The sequence below is a fragment of the Marmota flaviventris genome, chromosome X (genome assembly GCF_047511675.1).
Source record: "Marmota flaviventris isolate mMarFla1 chromosome X, mMarFla1.hap1, whole genome shotgun sequence".
Taxonomy (NCBI): Eukaryota; Metazoa; Chordata; class Mammalia; order Rodentia; family Sciuridae; genus Marmota; species Marmota flaviventris.
In genome coordinates this window covers 62,052,347-62,075,546 of record NC_092518.1, presented here as the reverse complement: position 1 = coordinate 62,075,546, position 23,200 = coordinate 62,052,347, and positions in this window count along the sequence as shown.

Sequence of the window (23,200 nt, the reverse complement as noted above, 5' to 3'; positions counted from 1 at the left end):
CATATGTTTCATATGATTTTATTTTTAGTGATTCCTTCTCTGTAAAATACCTATTTATATTAGCCAATAATTCTACTGGAATTTCTCATCTTTTTTGCTGATTTGTAGGATTTCCTCAAATATATTCTAGATTTATTTCCTATAATTGTCACAAATATTTGATTAATAAATGACAAAATAGTCCAAGCTTTGCACTATTGTACTATATTAATTTTGTTACAAAGCTGGGTCTTTAGGATAGCTATCTCAGGGTTTTAGTTAGAAGTGTTTTCTCTTCATACTGTTAATTATCATTACCTGAAATCTGATCTTCAATTAGTTATAATTTATAGTATACTTTTATTTTAATCTGTTATGAAATTTCTAACATTACTTAACAACTTATACAGAAAGATGTTTAAAAATATTTCTGAAATTTGACAAGATTGTTCTAAAAGATATTCAAAAAATAAACAGGATTAACCAATAACATTTTAAAGTGAAAAGTACTAAGGGGAAATTTCTTTATTAGGTATTAAAATGAAACTTAAAAGCTAGATTATTCAAAAGACTGTAGTCCTGGAGTAAGAAAGTACTGGCTGATCAATGCATAGGATATTTAGCCAAAAAAGAAATCCTAGTATATTAACTCACCAAATATTAATTCAATGCTTATGATACAGGCACTATTTAAGGTAACCATGGCCACATTAAGTGACCAAAACAAAATCTCTGCTCTCATGAAGTCTCCATTCTAGTGGTGTATTAGTGCGTATAGTTTTACATAATTGTTGGATTCATTTTGACATATTTATATCCATATCCACTTACTATAGGTAAGTGCATAGTTTTCTTCACTATGTAAAATAGAGTTATATTTACTATATGACTTAGGTAAGTATGTATGTATCTAATTTGTAATAAATATTTTGGTTACTTGCTATATACATCATTGGAGAAACAGTATTTTTTCATTAATTTGTATTAGTTAAAACTATTAACAACTATTTAGTGGGAAATGTTAAATCCTCACTTTAAAAAATAAATTTCATTGTATATATTTAGGGCATACAACATGATGTTATGGGAAACATAGATAGCAAAATGGTTATTACTGTGGAGCAGATTAGCATATTAATCATCTTGCATAGTTACCCCCTTTTAATTTGAATTCAATAACAGCTAAAGTCTATTCATTAAGCAAAAATCCAGAGTGCAGTACAATATTTTTAGCTATGGTCTTCCTTTTCTACATTAGAACTCTAGATTTATTAATCTTGCACATATGATACTTTGTATCCTTTGACCTACATTTCCCCATTTTTTTTCAACCCACACTCCTGGTAACTCCTATTTTATTTTTATATATTTGAATTTTAAAAACATTTTTTAAGATTCCATATATAAGTGAGATCACACAATACTTTTTCTGTCTCTGACTTATTTCATTTAGCAAAATGTATACCAAATTCATACCTGTTGTGCCAAATAAAAAGATTTCTTTAAATAGGCTGAATAATACTCCAGTATATGTGTGCAGATGTGCATGTGTGTACCACAGTTTTTTATCCATTTGTTCACTGACACTTAATTTTTTTCCATATCACAGTGCAATAAAAAATTCTGCAATGAATGTGGGAGTGTAAGTATCTTTTGAAGTTGTAATTTCATTTCCTTTGGGTATATACATCCAGGGTCATATGGTAGTTACATTTTTATTTATTTAAAAATCCTCATACTGTTTCATAATGACTATCAATTTACATTCTTACTGACAATATAATGTTTCCCTTTTCTACACACCCTCACAAATACTAGGTATCTCTTCATTTTGACAATAGCCATTTTAACAGTTGTGAAGTGATATCTTATTTATGGTTTTGATTTGTATTTTTTTGATGATTAGTGATATGGACCTTTTCATATACCTATTGGCCATTTTTATGTATTTTTTGGACAACTATTGCCACAGTCTGGCTGGGCACAAGTCAGGAGCCACTTGTCAAAAGAAACGAACTTTATTTTTAGAACCACACACGCAAACAAAATAGCTCCTCAGGAAAAACCTTCAGAGCCCAACTGCTACCACCGGCTTCCCACAAGCCTCTCCACCTACCCCACTCCTCCTGCTCTTGAGGCCGATTGGCTGGGTCACGTGGGCAGAGCCAAAAAAGTCCCCCAATGAGCAGCTCCATGGTCTGAAAGGGCAGGGAAACAGCCCAATGAGCATCACCACAGAGGAGCCAATCAGTTGGCAGATAGAAGTTGCTGGGGCCGCTGTGAGCCAATCATCAGCTGGCAGCTGGAAGTTTGCTGGCAGCTGGAAGTTTGCTGGCAACTGGAAGTTTGCTGGGGCCCCTTCGGCTGTGGCTCTCAACATCTCCCCCTCTCTGTTTAAACAACAAGCATGTGGCTTAGGGACCGTGCCTGCCTTAGGTTGTCCAATAGTACATATGGTCCTTACCTGTTATCGGATGAGCTGACCTCAAGGCGTCAGCCTCCTGTCTTATGTTGGTACCATTGCAATTGGATCTTACCCGTCACTGACTACCAGTCCAGTATACAGCCACACCGGTGGATAGGTCTTTGTATCAGTGGGGGGGTGAGGTTCTTTGCCTCACCTCTGTTGGCCCCCAAATTTTAGCTGAACCACCATGAGAAGCAGAAGGGAGGAAGATACACCAAGCCAATTGACGGCTCCTTTTGGAAAAATTGTACCACCAATGACATCATCAGCAAAAACACCCCAATACTACCACACGTTGCTGCACCAACAGATAGTTCACAATGCATACAGGTGAGTTCACAATGCATACAAGTGATTCATAGTCCAGGCAAGTTCTGCAAGCTGTTCAGTGATGGCTATTGCAGAAGCTGTAGATTGGTTTTATTTTTGTCTTCACCGGCACTGGGATGAAGATAGAAATTCTAGCAATAATGGCTAAAGAAAAAATTATATAACATTCCAGAAGGCACTAAAAGAAAACAATTTTCTTTTTTCTTTTAGAAAACAATTTTCTTAACAATGTACCTTATCTTCAACAGAATTATTAAATATAACGAAAAGGAAAGGTGAAAGTAAACAAACAGATCTGTTAACCTCCTTTTTTGTTCATATATTAAAATAATCCTCAACAGCTGTTTACGTATTTTAAATTAAACCATTTAAATCACGTGAAAAAAAAAATATTTGGATCCATTTTTTCATGAGCGCTCATCATATATGATATATGGACATACGTACATTCAAACATATAACACAAAACACAAGTGTGCACACATAATATAATACATACAACACATAACATAATAGTAAAGGCCTTATAACTTTTTACAGGTGAAATCTCCATTGCAATGTTTAAAAACTCTGTAGTCAAAAAAATAGAACTGATCAGCAAAATATTAACCTAGGTCTGTATGAGCTCAAAAAACAAAATAAAACTTCCATTGTCCTGTTAGAATATCCTTCCAAAGTACCTTGGGCTTATGTATATTTTTTGGACACATATGCCTTTCCGCAGCACTAAGTCCTGATGAATCCAAATTTTAAAAGTTTAGAGTAAAAAGGGTTATTTTAAGTTTATCTTTGGGGAATATATACCCCTTCCCAATTCCCGCTTTTTGCTTTAATAAGTACATTTTAATAGTTTGATGAGCTCTTTCAACTATGCCTTGTCCCTGTGGATTGTATGGGATTCCTGTTATATGAGTAATGCCAAATGATGAGCAAAATTGTTTGAAAGAGGTAGAAGTATAACCAGGGGCATTATCTGTTTTTAACTGTTTTGGAACGCCCACAGTGGCAAATTTTGTAAGCAATGAGCTATAATATCTTTAGTTTTTTCTCTGGCATGAAGGGAGCCCATCAAAAATCCAGAAGAAGTATCAACTGTAACATGCAAATATTTTAATTTTCCAAATTCTGGCAAGTGTGTGATGTCCATCTGCCAAATATGGTTAGGTATCCGTCCTCTAGGATTGACTCCAAGATTAACTTGTGGTAAAAAGGTCACACAATTTTGACATTGTTTTATTATTTGTCTAGCTTGTTCCTTAGTTATTTTAAAACGCTTTTGTAAAGTATTAGCATGACATGGAACTTTTTATGAAAAATTGTAGCTTCTTCTAGTGTAGAGAAAATATGTATGTCACGTGTAGTTTTATCTGCTAAATCATTGCCCAAACTAAGGGCTCCAGGCAATCCTGTATGTGCCCTGATATGTCCTATAAAGAATGGATCTTTTCTGTCCCAGATTAGACTTTGTAGAGTGGAAAGCAAAGAGAAAACAGTAGAGGAAGGGGAAATCCTACCAGCATCTTCAAGGGATACAATAGCATTAACAATATACTGACTATCGGAAAATAAATTAAATACAGAAATTTTAAACATCACAAAAGCTTGTAATACTGCATTAAGCTCTACCTTTTGAGCTGATTGTTTGGGTACTAAAGATGTAAAAGTTTGATCAGGTGTAACTATTGCTGCTGTACCATTATTTGACCCATCAGTGAATATATTTGGAGCATTCATGATAGGTGTTTTTCTTGTCATTTTTGGAAAAATTACAGGATGCAATGACCAAAAAGACAATAAAGGATTAGATGGTAAGTGGTTATCAAATGAAACATTAGATTTGCACATGATTATTGCCCAAGTATTTAACTCATTAGCTAACTCATCAATTTGATTCATAGTATATGGAGTAATAATTTTATTGGGAGAAATTCCAAACACTCCCTTTGCTGCTTTTATTCCTTTGAGTATTAATTGTCCTACAGCCTCAGGATACCTAATAAGAATAGTGTTAGGAGAATAAGATAAATGCACCCATAATAATGGACCTTCTTGCCAAAATACTCCTGTAGGAATATTTTTTGTTGGTAGTACAATAAATAATAAAGGCAAACTTATATCAATTCTATCCAAATGCATATTTTCCATATATGTTTCAATGATTTTTAATGCCTTTCTTGCTTCAGGCGTTAACATGTGGGGTGAATTTGGTCTGATGGACCTTTTAGGATATCAAATAAAGGTCGCAACTCTCCTGTAGGTATACCTAGATAAGGCCTTATCCAATTTATGTCTCCTAATAACTTTTGAAAGTCGTTAAGTGATTTGAGTTGATCTACTCGTATTTGAATTTTTGGTGGACGGACCATGATTGAGGATAATAGAACTCCTAAATAATTAATTGGAAAATTTAATTGTACTTTATCTATTGCTATCTCTAGATTATAATTTTTTAATAAGTTTGTAAGTGTGGCATAACATTCTAGCAATGTGTTTTTATCTTTGTGTGCTAATAATACATCATACATATAGTGAAATATTTGTAGTTCAGGATTTTGATTTCTAAGTGGCTGGATTACTTTGTTAACATAAATTTGACACATAGTTGGGCTGTTAGCCATTCCTTGAGGGAGTACCTTCCATTCATATCTCTGATCAGGACCTTCATGATTCAGTGCAGGGATAGTAAATGCAAAATGTGGACTATCTTTAGGATGAATTGGAATTGAAAAAAAACAATCTTTAATATCTATAACTAAAACATACCAGGTTTTTGGCAAAGCAGACAGTTGAGGAATCCCTGATTGAGCAGGTCCCATAATAACCATCTCATTATTAATGGCTCTTAAATCTTGCAATAATCTCCATTTACCAGATTTCTTTTTAATGACAAAAATGGGAGTATTATGGGGAGATACAGAATGTTGTATATGTCCTTCCGCTAATTGTTGTTTGACCAGGTCATGGGCTGCTTGTATCTTTTCTTTAGTCAGGGGCCACTGAGGAACCCATACTGGTCTTTCTGATTTCCAAGTAATTTTTATTGTCTCAGTGACCCTTTCTGAAAATCCAACCCATGTCTGTCCGTTCCTTGATCTATTTGTATTGGTGCTGCTATACCTTGTTCTTGTTTTTCTAATCTTTTTCCTTTCCTAAAACCTTGTCTAGTCATAATAGTGGGTGCATTTTGGTTGATGTTATTTGTTAATGTCAAACCTAATTGATCTAGGACATCTCGTCCCCATAAATTTACGGGAAGATGATCCAATACATATGGCTGTATAGTTCCTTCACATCCTTCAGGATCCTTCCAATCTAATACCATTGCACTTCTATGGGGATTAGTCACCACTCCTAGGCCTCGAAGTGTTTGAGTGGCTTGTTGTAATGGCCAATGTTTTGGCCATTCTTGATGACAGGTGATGCTAAGGTCTGCACCTGTGTCCAGTAGCCCATTAAATTCATGTCCTTGAATATTTAGTTTTAGCATGGGGCGAGAATCTAAATTTAAAGAAAGCATAGCCCAATCTACACCTGTGGAGCCTAATCCCTTGGAACCTCTTTCTACAGCACGACTGGAAAATTTATCATGTAGGCTAGGTATTATTAGTAACTGTGCTATTCTATCTCCTGGTGAAATTACTGATATACCCTTTGGAGAACTGGCTATAATTTTTATTTCACCTTCATAATCGGGATCAATTACCCCAGGACTTATCATAAGTCCTTTTATTTATTTTTTTTATTTTTATTTTTTTTTAATTTTTTATTGTTGGCTGTTCAAAACATTACATAGTTCTTGATATATCATATTTCACAATTTGATTCAAGTGGGTTATGTGCTCCCATTTTTACCCCATATACAGATTGCAGAATCACATCAGTTACACATCCATTGATTTACATATTGCCATACTAGTGTCTGTTGTATTCTGCTGCCTTTCCTATCCTCTACTATCCCCCCTCCCCTCCCCTCCCCTCCCCTCTTCTCTCTCTGCCCCCTCTACTGACATTCGTTTGTCCCCCTTGTATTATTTTTCCCCTTCCCCTCACTTCCTCTTGTATGTACTTTTGTATAACTCTGAGGGTCTCCTTCCATTTCCATGCATTTTCCCTTCTCTCTCCCTTTCCCTCCCACCTCTCATCCCTGTTTAATGTTAATCTTCTTCTCATGCTCTTCGACCCTACTCTGTTCTTAGTTACTCTCCTTATATCAAAGAAGACATTTGGCATTTGTTTTTTAGGGATTGGCTAGCTTCACTTAGCATAATCTGCTCTAATGCCATCCATTTCCCTGTAAATTCTATGATTTTGTCATTTTTTAATGCAGAGTAATACTCCATTGTGTATAAATGCCACATTTTTTTTATCCATTCATCCATTGAAGGGCATCTAGGTTGGTTCCACAGTCTAGCTATTGTGAATTGTGCTGCTATGAACATCGATGTAGCAGTGTCCCTGTAGCATGCTCTTTTTAGGTCTTTAGGGAATAGACCAAGAAGGGGAATAGCTGGGTCAAATGGTGGCTCCATTCCCAGCTTTCCAAGAAATCTCCATACTGCTTTCCAAATTGGCTGCACCAATCTGCAGTCCCACCAGCAATGTACAAGTGTACCCTTTTCCCCACATCCTCGCCAGCACTTGTTGTTGTTTGACTTCATAATGGCTGCCAATCTTACTGGAGTGAGATGGTATCTTAGGGTGGTTTTGATTTGCATTTCTCTGACAGCTAGAGATGGTGAGCATTTTTTCATGTACTTGTTGATTGACTGTATGTCCTCCTCTGAGAAGTGTCTGTTCAGGTCCTTGGCCCATTTATTGATTGGGTTGTTTGTTCTCTTATTGTCTAATTTTTTGAGTTCTTTGTATACTCTGGATATTAGGGCTCTATCTGAAGTGTGAGGAGTAAAGATTTGTTCCCAGGGTGTAGGCTCTCTATTTACCTCTCTTATTGTATCTTTTACTGAGAAAAAACTTTTTAGTTTGAGTAAGTCCCATTTGTTGATTCTAGTTATTAACTTTTGTGCTATTGGTGTCCTATTGAGGAATTTGGAGCCCGACCCCACAGTTTGTAGATCGTAGCCAACTTTTTCTTCTATCAGACGGCGTGTCTCTGATTTGATATCAAGCTCCTTGATCCATTTTGAATTAACTTTTGTACATGGCGAGAGAAAGGGATTCAGTTTCATTTTGTTGCATATGGATTTCCAGTTTTCCCAGCACCATTTGTTGAAGATGTTATCCTTCCTCCATTGCATGCTTTTAGCCCCTTTATCAAATATAAGGTAGTTGTAGTTTTGTGGATTGGTTTCTGTGTCCTCTATTCTGTACCATTGGTCCACCCGCCTGTTTTGGTACCAGTACCATGCTGTTTTTGTTACTATTGCTCTGTAGTATAGTTTGAAGTCTGGTATCGCTATACCGCCTGATTCACACTTCCTGCTTAGCATTGTTTTTGCTATTCTGGGTCTTTTATTTTTCCATATGAATTTCATGATTGCTTTCTCTATTTCTACAAGAAATGCCGTTGGGATTTTGATTGGCATTGCATTAAACCTATAGAGAACTTTTGGTAATATCGCCATTTTGATGATGTTAGTTCTGCCTATCCATGAACAGGGTATATTTTTCCATCTTCTAAGATCTTCTATTTCTCTCTTTAGGGTTCTGTAGTTTTCATTGTATAAGTCTTTCACCTCTTTTGTTAGGTTGATTCCCAAGTATTTTATTTTTTTTGAAGATATTGTGAATGGAGTGGTTGTCCTCATTTCCATTTCAGAGGATTTGTCGCTGATATACAGGAATGCCTTTGATTTATGCGTGTTGATTTTATATCCTGCCACTTTGCTGAATTCATTTATTAGCTCTAATAGTTTCTTTGTAGACCCTTTTGGGTCTGCTAGGTATAGAATCATGTCATCTGCAAATAGTGATAATTTAAGTTCTTCTTTTCCTATTTTGATGCCTTTAATTTCTTTCGTCTGTCTAATTGCTCTGGCCAGTGTTTCGAGAACTATGTTGAACAGAAGTGGTGAGAGAGGGCATCCCTGTCTTGTTCCAGATTTTAGAGGGAATGCCTTCAATTTTTCTCCATTCAGAATGATGCTAGCCTGAGGCTTAGCATAGATTGCTTTTACAATATTGAGGTATGTTCCTGTTATCCCTAGTTTTTCTAGAGTTTTGAACATAAAGGGATGCTGTACTTTGTCGAATGCTTTTTCCGCATCTATTGAGATGATCATATGGTTCTTATTTTTAAGTCTATTGATGTGGTGAATAATATTTATTGATTTCCGTATATTGAACCAGCCTTGCATCCCAGGGATGAATCCTACTTGATCATGGTGCACAATTTTTTTGATATGTTTTTGTATCCGAGTGGCCAGAATTTTATTGAGGATTTTTGCATCTAGGTTCATTAGAGATATTGGTCTGTAGTTTTCTTTCTTTGAAGTGTCTTTGTCTGGTTTAGGTATCAGGGTGATGTTGGCCTCGTAGAATGAATTTGGAAGTTCTCCCTCTTTTTCTATTTCCTGAAGTAGCTTGAAAAGTATTGGTATTAGTTCCTCTTTAAAGGTTTTGTAAAACTCTGCTGTATACCCATACGGTCCTGGGCTTTTCTTAGTTGGTAGTCTTGTGATGGTTTCTTCTATTTCCTCAATTGATATTGGTCTGTTTAGGTTGTCTATATCCTCCTGACTCAATCTGGGCAGATCATATGACTTAAGAAATTTATCTATGCCTTCACTATCTTCTAATTTATTGGAGCATAAGGATTCAAAATAATTTTTTATTATCTTCTGTATTTCTGAAGTGTCTGTTGTGATATTGCCTCTTTCATCCCGTATGTTAGTGATTTGAGTTCTCTCTCTTCTTCTCTTCGCTAGCATGGCTAAGGGTCTGTCGATTTTGTTTATTTTTTCAAAGAACCAACTTTTAGTTTTGTCAATTTTTTCAATTGTTTCTTTTGTTTCGATTTCATTAATTTCAGCTCTGATTTTAATTATTTCTTGCCTTCTACTTCTTTTGCTGTTGTTTTGCTCTTCTTTTTCTAGGATTTTGAGATGAAGTATGAGATCATTTATTTGTTGGTTTTTTCTTTTTTTAAGGAATGAACTCCAAGCAATGAATTTTCCTCTTAGAACTGCTTTCAATGTGTCCCATAGATTCCGATATGTTGTGTCTGTGTTTTCATTAATCTCTAAGAATTTTTTAATTTCCTCCTTGATGTCTTCTATAACCCATTGATCATTCAGTAACCTGTTGTTCATTCTCCAACTGATGTATTCTTTTTCCTTCCTTCTTTTATCGTTGATTTTCAGTTCCATTCCATTATGATCAGATAGGATGCATGGTATTATCTCTACTCCTTTATATTGTCTAAGAGTTTCCCTGTGACATAATATATGATCTATTTTTGAGAAGGATCCATGTGCTGCTGAGAAAAAAGTGTAACTGCTTGATGTTGGGTGGTATATTCTATGTATGTCAATTAAGTCTAGGTTATTAATTGTGTTATTGTGTTCTATAGTTTCCTTATTCAACTTTTGTTTGGAAGATCTGTCCAGTGGTGATAGAGGTGTGTTGAAGTCTCCCATGATTATTGTATGGTGGTCTATTAGACTCTTGAACTTGAGAAGATTTTGTTTGATGAACATAGCTGCACCATTGTTTGGGGCATATATATTTATGATTGTTATTTCTTGTTGGTGTATGGTTCCCTTGAGCAGTATGTTGTGTCCCTCTTTATCCCTTTTGATTAACTTTGGCTTGAAATCTATTTTATTTGATATGAGTATGGATACTCCTGCTTGTTTCCGAAGTCCATATGAGTGATATGATTTTTCCCAACCTTTCACCTTCAGCCTATGTATGTCTTTTCCTATCAAATGCGTCTCCTGTAGGCAGCATATTGTTGGGTCTTGTTTTGTGATCCATTCTACTAGCCTGTGTCTCTTGATTGGTGAGTTTAAGCCATTAACATTTAGGGTTATTATTGAGATATGGGTTGTTCTTCCAGCCATATTTGTTTATTTATGTTACTAAACATGGTTTGTTTTCCACTTTGATTATTTTCCCCCCTTTAGTGTCCTACCTCCCACTGTTGGTTTTCATTGTTATTTTCCATTTCCTCTTCCTGTAATGTTTTGCCAAGGATGTTTTGAAGAGATGGTTTTCTAGCTGCAAATTCTTTTAACTTTTGTTTATCGTGGAAGGTTTTAATTTCATCTTCCATCCTGAAGCTTAATTTCGCTGGAAACACAATTCTTGGTTGGAACCCATTTTCTTTCAGTGTTTGAAATATGTTATTCCAGGATCTTCTAGCTTTCAGAGTCTGTGTTGAAAGATCAGCTGTTATCCTGATTGGCTTACCCCTAAATGTGATCTGCTTCCTTTCTCTTGTAGCTTTTAAAATTCTCTCCTTATTCTGTATGTTGGGCATCTTCATTATAATGTGTCTAGGTGTGGGTCTCTTATGATTTTGCACATTCGGCGTCCTGTAGGCTTCTAGGATTTGGGGTTCTGTCTCATTCTTCAAGTCTGGGAAGTTTTCTCGTATTATTTCATTGAATAGATTGCTCATTCCTTTGGTTTGAAACTCTGTCCCTTCCTGTATCCCAATGACTCTTAAATTTGGTCTCTTGATGTTATCCCATATTTCTTGGATGTTCTGCTCATGGTTTCTTAACAGTCTTGCTGAGCTGTCTATGTTCTTTTCAAGTTGAAATACTTTATCTTCATTGTCTGATGTTCTGTCTTCTAAGTGTTCTACTCTGCTGGTAGTATTCTCAATTGAGTTTTTAAGTTGGCTTATTGCTTCCTGCATTTCTAGGATTTCTGTTTGTTTGTTTTTTATAACCTCTATTTCCCTGTATAGTTGATCTTTTGCTTCTTGGATTTGTTTATGTAATTCATTGGTGAAGTGATCTTTCATTGTCTGATTTTGCTGTCTGGTGTCTTCCTTGAGACTCCAGATCATCTGAAGCATGTATATCCTGAATTCTTTATCTGACATTCCATCTGCTGCAGCTATTACCTCTTCTAACGTTGAGTTGACCTGCAATGCTTGTGGTCCTTTCTTTCCTTGTCTCTTCATACTGTTCGCATTCCTTTCTACTTGGTGAAACTGTTGTGCTATTGAATTTTCCCCCTATATATTTATATTGGTCTTGTATAGTTGCAAAGTCTCCCTCGCAGGCGCGGGCGGCGGCTCTGCCCCTCCTCCAATTGGGGCAATGTGCCTACCACGCCGGCAGGCTGCTGGGCCTGCTCTGCTGGTCGGTAGCAGGTCCGCCGAACTTGCAGGCGCGGGCGGCGTCTCTGTCCCTCTGCGGGCCGCTAGGCTTGTTCTGTCGGTGGTCGCAGTTCTGCCTACTTTGCAGGCGCAGGCAGCGGCACTGCCCCTCTGCAGGCCTCTGGGGCTGTACTGCCAGTGGGTCGCAGGTCCACCTACCTTGCAGGCGCAGGGGGGGGGCGGCTCTACCCTTCCTCAGGACACTGGGCCTGTTCTGTCTCTCGGTTGCAGGTCTGACCTGTTCTGATGCTGGTCACAGTTCCATCTACCTTGCAGGCGCGGGGGGGAGGGGGCGGCTCTGCCTCTCAGCAGGCCGCTGCTCCTCTTCTGCCGGTGGGTCGCAGGCCCGCCTACCTTGCAGGAGTGACTGGAAGCTCTGCCCCTCCGCGGGCCACTGGGCCTTTTCTGTCGGTGGTCACAGTTCCGCCTACCTGGCAGGCGCGGGGGGTGGGGGGCGGCTCTGCCCCTCAGCAGGCCGCTGGGCCTGTTCTGTGGGTGGTCACAGTTCCCTCTCCCTTGCCGGCGCAGGGGGAGGGAGCGGCTCTGCCTCTCAGCAGGCCGCTGCTCCTCTTCTGCCGGTGGGTCGCAGGCCCGCCTACCTTGCAGGAGTGATTGGAAGCTCTGTCCCGCCGCGGGCCACTGGGCCTTTTCTGTCAGTGGTCACAGTTCCACCTTCCTGGCAGGCGCGGGGGGTGGGGGGCGGCTCTGCCCCTCAGCGGGCCGCTGGGCCTGCTCTGTGCGTGGTCACAGTTCCCTCTACTTTGCCGGCGCAGGGGGAGGGGGCGGCTCAGCCTCTCAGCAGGCCGCTGCTCCTCTTCTGCTGGTGGGTCGCAGGCCCGCCTACCTTGCAGGAGTGATTGGAAGCTCTGTCCCGCCGCGGGCCACTGGGCCTTTTCTGTCGGTGGTCACAGTTCCCCTACCTGGCAGGCGCGGGGGGGGGGGTGGGGCGGCTCTGCCCCTCAGCAGGCCGCTGGGCCTGCTCTGTGCGTGGTCACAGTTCCCTCTACCTTGCCGGTGCAGGGGGAGGGGGCGGCTCTGCCTCTCATCAGGCCGCTGCTCCTCTTCTGCTGGTGGGTCGCAGGCCCGCCTACCTTGCAGGAGTGATCATCATAAGTCCTTTTAGAGTAGAAGAGCTGCGTCCCAATAATACGTCTACTGTTCCTTTGGGAAGAGGTCCTTTTACCCCTGTGGGAATGATTTGAACTCCCATCTCTGGAGTTAGTACTGCTCTCTCGGAGGCGCAGATGTCCAACCCTGCACTCCCTCTAGTTTGTCTGATGAGGGATCTGATGGACAATGTGTCCTGGGCACTACCCTGATGGGATTGCTGGGTTCCTCCAGTGCTCCGTATATTTGTGGTCTTCGGCCCCGGAGCATTGGCCCCCCCATCCATTTTTTGGCAATGGAGCCCGATGCCTTTCTCCATGATATCGTGGATAAACACCTAGTCCTTGTTCATTTTTTGATAATGGAGTACCCTCTGTGGTGGTTTGAGAATGGCATTCATTAGCCCAATGTCTCCCTCTATGGCATCGTGGGCAAATACCCGGTATTCTACTCCTTTGATACTTAGTTTTGTTAAACCTTCCTCCTATGGGGCAATTCCTTTTAAAATGTCCTGTTTGTTCACAATTGTAGCTTGTTCTTGGCCTGGCATCTAAAGCCTGTTTTACTGCAGCTGCCACGACTTGCCCTTGTTCATTAATGTCTCTGGCATCTAAAGCCTGTTTTCCTGTAGCTGCCACGACTTGCTCTTGTTCATTAAGGTCTCTTCATAATTTAATGTATGTGTTTAAATCTTCATGTTTCCATGGTCTAATGACTTCTCTGCACCAACGATTCGGTTGCTCATAAGCCAGTTGTTTTATTAATGGCATTGCTTGTTCTGGGTTCCCAAAAACTCTGGTAGCTGTTTGAATAAGCCTATCTACAAATTCAGCGTAAGATTCACTAGCTCCTTGTATTACCTTAGATAATTGACCTTGTAAACCTCCATGTCCTTGTAAAGTCTTCCATGCCCTAACCGCCTCTGCAACTATTTGTGCATATACGCCAGGATCATATGCAATTTGTTGCTGCTGATCCTCATAAGGTCCCTTTCCTAACAACATATCTAGATTTCTCTGAGGATAACCAGCTGCTGCATTTCGCCTAGCCGTCTCCTTGCAAAATTCCTCATTGGCAACCTTCCATAACAGGTATTGACCTCCATTTAGCACAGCTTTACACATATTAGCCCAATCTGATGGCGTCATGTCCAAGTTGTTAATGGATTCGACCATGCTTACAGTGAAGGGTGCTTGAGGACCATAGGTTGTTACAGCCTCTTTTAGCTGCTTCACTGTTTTGAAATTTAAAGCATGGTGAATTCACTGCCCTCCTGCCTCAAATACAGGGCATGTTAATATTTGAGATCCTATCTCAGGATCCTAACTATCAACTGCAGGGGTTGCGGGCCTCCCAGCATATGGAGGTGGCGCTGTTCGTTGGACCCTTACGCCCTCTGGTGATAGAAAGGTGTTAGTAGCAGTCTCCTGTAGAGGTGGCGCTGTTGTTTGGACATTTACACCCTCTGGTGATAAAAAGGTGTTAGTAGCAGTCTCCTGTTGTAATTTTTCCCCTGATGCCTTTTTCTGCTCTAAGCTTTCTTCCTCTATTTGACTAGCTCGAAAGACCTTCTCTTTTACTTGAATCTTTTCCTCTTTCTGACTAACTTGAGAGACCTTCTCTTTTACTTGAATCAATATGTCTTCTCCTTCCTCTATCTTTGTCGGAACTGAAGGCTTTGGACTAAGCAAACAAGATATGAACGTCCACAATGGCAATGTGCCAACTGGCAGAGTTCCTGGGCTTTTCTTTTCTATTCTTTTTAAATCTTCACCATGATGGTTCCATTGTGATATATTTAACAACTCCTCCTTAAAAAGCCATGGGCTACATTTTTGTATTGTATGAACGTATGTCCTGACTGCTCTTGATTTTACTGGGATGCCTCCTTCCTCTAACAATTTACTTAACACTCTTTCGGTTTGTTTTTTACTAATTTCTGATCCCATACTTCTACTATAATACAACCCAACAAGATAACACCAAACAAAACTGAGACAGAATGAAATAAAAATGGAACCACACAAAATCATTATATCAGCCTTTCTATCCTCCTGAAATGTCCATCCGTCCTTTCTCCCTATCTGTTCCTCAGACGCAAATAGTTTTTCCTCAGATGTAAGCGGTTTTTCTTCCATCTCACTCATCTCCAGGGACAGGCAACTTAAAACAAAAGTGAAACTAAACAAAAGAAGAATCTTAAAATGGCTACCCATCCTCTCGCCCTGCCCTCAGGGTTGAGTAATTTACCTTATCACTTACCCTCATTCATTCCCCGTGCGTCCCACCAAATGCCGCAGTCTGGCTGGGCACAATTCAGGAGCCACTTGTCAAAAGAAGCGAACTTTATTTTTAGAACCACACACGTCAAACAAAACAGCCCCTCAGGAAAAACCTTCAGAGCCCAACTGCCACCACCGGCTTCCCACAAGCCTCTCCACCTCCCCCACTCCTCCTGCTCTTGAGGCGGATTGGCTGGGTCGCTTGGGCGGAGCCAAAAGAAAGTCCCCCAATGAGCAGCTCCATGGTCTGAAAGGGCGGGGAAACAGCCCAATGAGCATCACCGTAGAGGAGCCAATCAGTTGGCAGCTAGAAGTTTGCTGGGGCCACTGTGAGCCAATCATCAGCTGGCAGCTGGAAGTTTGCTGGGGCCCCTTCGGCTGTGGCTCTCAACAAACTATGTATTTAGGATTTAATTGGGTTATTTACTTTCCTTCTAAGGAGTAGTATGAGTTTTTTTTAATAAATGTGGAGTATTAACTCCTTATCAGATATATGGTTTGCAAATATTTTCCCAATCCATGGATTTCATTTTTTTTTTTTTTTTGGTTATTTAGTTTGCTGTTCAGGAGCTTTTTAGTTTGATGTTTACCCTCGTATTCATTTTTGTATGAAAAATTTGAACTTGTGGTGTTACATTCTAAAACAGTTTGCCAAGGCTAATGTCAAGGTAATTGTGTTTTGTTTTCTAGCCGTTTTATGATTTTAGGTCTTATGTTCAATTCTAACTTTTAATTTTTGTTTATGTTTTATTCGTGCACATAGTTGTACATAATTGTGGGATTCATTTTGACATATACATAAGTGTAGAGAACACAGTGTGTTTCATTTTAATCCCTCATATTACCCCTTTTGCTCCTTTGCTTTCTCCCCTGATCACCTTCCTCTACTCTATTAGTCTTCCTTCTATTATTTTGTACTTTAATTGGTGCATTATAGTTATATATGAAAATGGATTTCATTGTGATGTATTCATACATACATAGTATAATTTGGTCAACTTCATTTTGCATTTCCTCCCCTTTTCCACCCTCCTCCCTCCCCCTTAATCCCCTTCTTCTACTTTCCTTTTCTCCCTTCTTTTAGTGAGATTGCTTTTAAAAAAAAATTTACTCTCTCTAGCTTCCACATGTAAGAGAAAGCATTCAACCCTTAAATTTCTGAGTCTATCTTCTTTCACTTAGCATGATGTTCTCCAGTTCCACCCATTTACCATCTGATGACATAATTTCATTCTTCTTTATGGATAAATAAAACTCCCATTATGCATATATAGTTGTTTATTTTTGTCCATTAATTGATTTTTGTATATAATGTAAGATAATAATCTCGTTTCATTTTTTTGTATATGCATATATAGTTAGCCATCCACCATTTACTGAAGAGACTATCCTAACCTCATTGTTTCCTCTTAGTGCCCTTGTCAAAAATTAGTTGAGTGCATATTTAGGGACTCATTTTAAGACTCCCTATTGAAACTATATGGGAAAAATTATACACACACACATACCCACACACACACACATATATACACACACACATATGTATATATATACATACACACATGGATCAATATATCCCTCTCTATATATCTACATATCCATATCTATATATCTATAGCTATATGTATGATTAAATCCAGGGGCACTTTAACACTGAGATACACCTCCAGCCCCAGCCCTTTTTTGAGAAACAGTCTCAATAATTTGATTAGGCCTCATTAATTTGCCAAGACTATCCTCAAAAATATGACCCTCCTGCCTCAGCCTCCAGCGTCTCTGGGATTACAGGTATGTACCAACATGCCTGGCTCAAAATTATATTTTAAAAGTGGTAGATAAGCAGCATCAGTGGGACCTAGTGAGAAACTGAACCTCTCCCCCTACCTGGCACCAGTGAGGTAGAATGAAATGGAATGAGTAAAGTTTGTTAGCATTATGATTTCTCTCCTTTCCTTACTTCTGGTGTCAGTGGAGTTCAACAGGAATCAGAGTCTCCATCAGTACTCAACATCAGCAAGGAGGGAAAAGGACACAGGAAATAGGAGCTCATTGATATTACACTTCCATTCCCTCCCCGAAAGTCTGTGGAATCCAGTGGGAAGGTGAGCTTTCAACTCCAAACTTTTAGTTAGTTACTGTGAGCTTATATTCCCATTTAAAGATAATGAAGTATCAAATGTCAGGAAGGTTTTCCTACTTTCCTGGAAAAGTGTGAGCAAAGACAAGAGGATTGCTGAATTTTTGTTCCACCTTCTGTAGTTAGGCAATATGAATTAGCCTTACATTTTTGCTAGAGTGGTGTTGGTGGGTCCCAATAAGAAGTTCAAGAGAATATATTTATGGGTGTGTCCTAAGGATATTTTATAGTGCTTGGAATATAAGAAGGTTCCTGAATAGATGTCAGTTCAGAGAATATGAGAATGTCAGGTGAATATAGAATTGCTAGCAGTCAATATTATGTCTGTACCAGGATACTTAGCCATTTTTTTCTTGACTGTATTGACTTTTTTTTTTTTTTTTATAAAATTCTTTTTTTTTATTTTCTTTTTTTTGAGAGAGAGAGAGAGAATTTTTTAATATTTATTTTTCAGTTTTTGGCGGACACAACATCCTTGTTTGTATGTGGTGCTGAGGATCGAACCCGGGCCGCACGCATGCCAGGCGAGCGCGCTACCACTTGAGCCACATCCCCAGCCCGACTGTATTGACTTTTAAACATTTCCCTTATAACAAAAAATATTTCAATGTTATAAGAAAAATGGGGAGAAATAATTGTAACATAAAATGTCCTATGTTCATGAAAAATAGCTTTCTTTTTATGTCTTTGACTTTGATATCAGGTTGATGCTGGCCTGGTAGAACTTCAAAATTATACCCTTCTCTTGAGTTGTAGAAGAATGTGTATAGATTTTGGTAATATTTGTTAAAGATGTAACAAATATTTACATCTTTGGTATAATTTACCAGTAAAGCCATCTGGGCCTGTGGGTTTTTAAAAAATATTTATTTGTTATTTGTAGTTGGACACAGTATCTTTATTTTTATGTGGTGATGAGGATCGAACCTAGGACCTCATACATGCTAGACGAACGCTGTACTGCTGAGCCACAATCCCAGCCCCTGGGCCTGTGGTTTTATTTTGTATTCCTAAATGACTGATGACTTTGAATATCTTTTCTTTTGCTTATTTACTGTCATTCATCTTCTTTGGTGAAATGTATGTTCAAATATTTCACTCATTTTGTGAAAGGTTGGGTGTTTAAATATCAGTGAGTTTTTATAAATGCTTTATATATTATAAAAGAAGACCTGATACTGCTATGCTTAAAAACTTACTAGTGAGTGATGTTTGCAACATGGCCAACTAGAAGCTTCCGGCACTCTCCTGCCTATAGAAACACCCCAGCAATTAATAACTACCTTTGATTAAAATAGTTAAATTTAGAACACTGGAGAAAGCAAATCAACTGCAAAAATCTTGTGAACCATATAAACCTGGGATGGCCATAAGAAGAGGAAAAACAATACCTTGACTCAGCCATCTCATCCCCCCAGTTGGGATCAGCTCGTAACTAGAAGAGAGGACTTATTGGGAAAAGGTAAGCAAGAGGGCACTTATCTCCTGACACAACCATGGACACCTGCCATCTTCTCTACTGAAGATTCCTACAGTCCTCATGGGCTCTCAGCTCTGCCAAATCAGTTCCCCAGAGTCAAAATGTTGAGCTACTTACAAAGAGGGATCCTACACTAATGCGGTATTCCACCCCATCCACCATGGTCCATGTTTCTACTGCTGCACACCTTCTTGGAACTGGAGCTACTGCTAGATTGTGTCTTTGTTCTGAAACTGTTACCATTGCATACCCATATCTCTGAGGCTCAGCTGACTGCGCCTTGCACACTTAGTAGTGTGCTATCCTTGAGCAGAGCACCTGCTATGCTCTACCACCTAAGTGCAAGCTACCATATCTCCAGTTACTGGACCAACATTCCCTTAGGGCCAAGCTAAAGTGTGTCCCATTCCTGAGGTCTTAAAGCCTTGAATTACTGTAACACTCATGCCCCAGCACTACTGATGGGTCAGCACCCAACTCTCCATGAATTTCAGGCAACCAGCACACCAGAGCAGCTCCTTACTTCTACCAGAGATAAGGTAACATTCTTCCCACAGGAGCCTCCAAACCAGTAGCATGCCTGAGATGTGAGATGTTGCATCTCCACCATTAAACTTGACATTGTGCTCCACCAAAAGGGATCCAGAGGCTTCACTAACCCATGTCACTGTGCATTCTGAGACTTAATAGACAGACTACCTCATGTACTAGTGAATCAGAGCATTAGGTGAGCTATGCCACCTACTCTCAAGGCAAATAACTACATCTGTATCATCCCTTCTGCCTGAACCTGGGGAGTAGAATCTTCACTGCATTGCATCCAGCTCCTCAAAGCACAAGTCTCAACAGCATCTTGCCATCCCTGGATCCTTGCTCCTGCTGCACCTGGCCTCACAGGGCCTGGATTGCTGCTGTTTTCCCCCATTTCCCAGAGCCTATACTACCACTATACTGTATTGGTTATGGATCCTGATTTGAAATTATGACTTGCTGCCCAGTTTCTTTTTAAAAAAATATTTATTTTTTAGTTGTAGTTGGATACAATACCTTTATTTTATTTATTTATTCTTATGTGGTGCTGAGGATTGAACTCAGGGTCTCGCATGGGCTAGGCGAGCATTCTACCATAACCCCAGTCCCTGCTGCCCAGTTTCTGAGTCCCCAGAGTACCCCATCTTCCCTAGAGTCATGCCATTGCTGTGCTGTGTACTCTGGGGTCACAGCATAAGCTATACCCCAGCCGCTTGGGCCCAAGGTGACTGGGTGTGCCTTAGAGCAACAGATTCTGACTTAATAGGAGAGATACATCTATTCATGCCTTGGAGGAAAAAAAAACCTATACCTAAAATGTCAGATTGTAAAGTAGTTTTGCAAGACATTGATCCCAGGAACCTGGATTCATAGCTTTTCTGAGCACTATTACCTGGATCCCAGTATCACTGTGGCTGATTTTGATCTGTGTCAAACTCAGTGGCAAGAGAGATCTCCTCAGCTAAGATGCCCCATTGTGAGGAAGGGAAAAATAGAAGGATCTCTAAATTCTTGCCTTAATAATATATGTAACCACTACCACTGAAATAATTTCCTGCTACCTAGGACATTGAGGCACTACACCAAGAACTGATGGTGACGAATTTAGAAGCTGCACATATCTACCAACCAACCAATACAGAGCCAGAGCCACCAGATCCTGCCCAACAAGCACTCTTTGGCCCATTTACAGGTTAATGTTTTCCCTTACAAAAGCTACTCTACTCTGTAAAGTCTGGAAAAGGTAACACCACCACCAGATTCACAGATATCAAAAGAAACATGAGAAAACAAAGGAATTTGGCACACTTAAAGGGACAGCATATTTCTCTAATAACTGACCCCAATGAAACAGAAATTAATGAATTGACTGAAAACAAATTTGAAATAATTATATAAGGAAACTCAGCAAAACACACAAGTATAAAATACTGAAATCAAGAAAATAATTCATTGTATGAATGAGAAATTCAAGAAAAAGATAACATCATAAAAAGCATTTTAGAACTGAAAATGTAACCAGTAAAATGAACAACATAGCTAAGAACTTCAAAAGCAGACTAGATCAAGCAAAAGAAGAGGCTCTGAACTTGAAGATACTTCCTTTGAAATGATTTGGTCCATGGGGAAAAAAGAGAAAAAGAATGAGGAAGAGACAAGACAGTCTATGGGACTTCTGGGAATACCAGTAAGCAAACACATTTTCATATTATGGGAGTTTCAGAAGGAAAAGAGACAAAGATAGGAACATAAAGCTTATTATTGAAGTAATATCTGAAAACTTCTTTGTAGAATATGGACATCAGATCCTTGAAGCTGAAAAGTGCCCAAATAAATTCAACTCCACTTTTTTTCTTCAAAGCACATTTTAATCAAACTGTCAAAAGTCAAAAAAGTCTCCTGCTGCAAATTTTTAAAGCAGCAGGAGAAAATTATCAATTCACATAGTCTCTACTTAGAATATCAGCAGGTTTTTCAGCAGAAGCTTTGCAGACCATGAGAAAATGGGATGATCTATTCAAAGTGTTGAACAACAACAACAAAAAAGTCCTCAACCAAACACTATACAAAAGAAAGCTGTCCTCAGAAAGAGAAATAAATCTTCAGAAGACAAGCGAAAGCTGAGTGATTCATCACAGTAAGACTTGCCTTCCAAGAAATGCTTTTGTGGGAATTCTTCAAGCAGAAAGGAAAGATAATAATTACTATCCTGAATGCATATAAGAGTATGAAACTCACTTTTAGAGGTCCATAGACAAATACAGAATATTCCAATGAATTTAATGATAGTGCGCAACCCATACATTTCTCTGATATGAAGGTTAAATATTAAAATGCTCAAAAGTCAATAAAACTACAATAAGTTAAGGAATACAAAATATAAAAAGATGTAGCATGAGTAGATGTAAAATTTTTGAGGGTGGTAAATGTCTAGAGTTTTTGTATGTGACATTTTATCAACTTAAAATAGTAGGCTATAACTATAAAGTGTTTTATGTCAGACTTATGGTAAATAGAATAAAATACTATAGCAGATATACAAATGAATAGAAAAAGCATAGCAAGCACTACAGAAAATTATCTTAATCATAATGGTAGACAGCAAGAGGTGAAGAGAGTGGCAAAAGACACACAAAATAACAAGAGAAATTTTATTTTAGGTTTTATTGGCACATTATAATTTTACATAATAATGGGATTCATTGTTACATATTCATATGCACATAATATAGTTTGATCAATCTCATTCCCAAGTACCTCCCCCTCCCTTCCTCCCTCGCTGTGAGTTCCTCCCTCATCTCTTCTGGTTTCTCTTTTATTATGTTTTGAATTAGTGCATTGTAATTATATGTAAAAGTGGAATTCATTGTAATATATTCATATGCAGATGTAGCATAATTTGGTTGATTTTGTTTCCCAGTACTTTCCCATTCCCTCTCCTTCTTCTTCCTTCTCATCCCCTTTCTCTACTCTAAATGTCTCCCTTCTCTTTATGTAAGATCCATTTTTTACTTTTATTTTTCCTCTAACCTCCACGTATGAGAGAAAACATTCAACCCTTGACTTTTTGAGTCTGGAATATTTTATTTAGCATTAAATCCTCTTGTTCATCCATTTGACATAATTTCATTCCAGAAGATAAATGTATTGCATTTTCTAATCAAAACACACAGAATTGTGTCATGCATTTAACATATGACTATCTAAATGTGCCTGCCTACAGGAAGCCCATATACTACACACTACAGACTGAAAGTGAAATAAGAGATGAAGATATTCTTTATAAATGGTAAACAAAAGATGTCAGTCATAGTTAAAATTATATTTGATAAAATAGATTTCAAATTAAAATCTGTCACAAGAAAAAAAGAAAGTCATTATTTAATAACATGGTTAATTCATCAAGAGCACAAAACTTTAAATATATATATACACCCAGCAAATATTAATGAAAATCAAAGGACAAATACTGCATTCAGTACCCTATTTTCAACAGTGATTAACTATATTGAAAATTAAGATGGAAATACTAAACTCAAGTTGCACTTTTTAACCATTGGACCTTATATACATATACATAATTTTCCATACAACA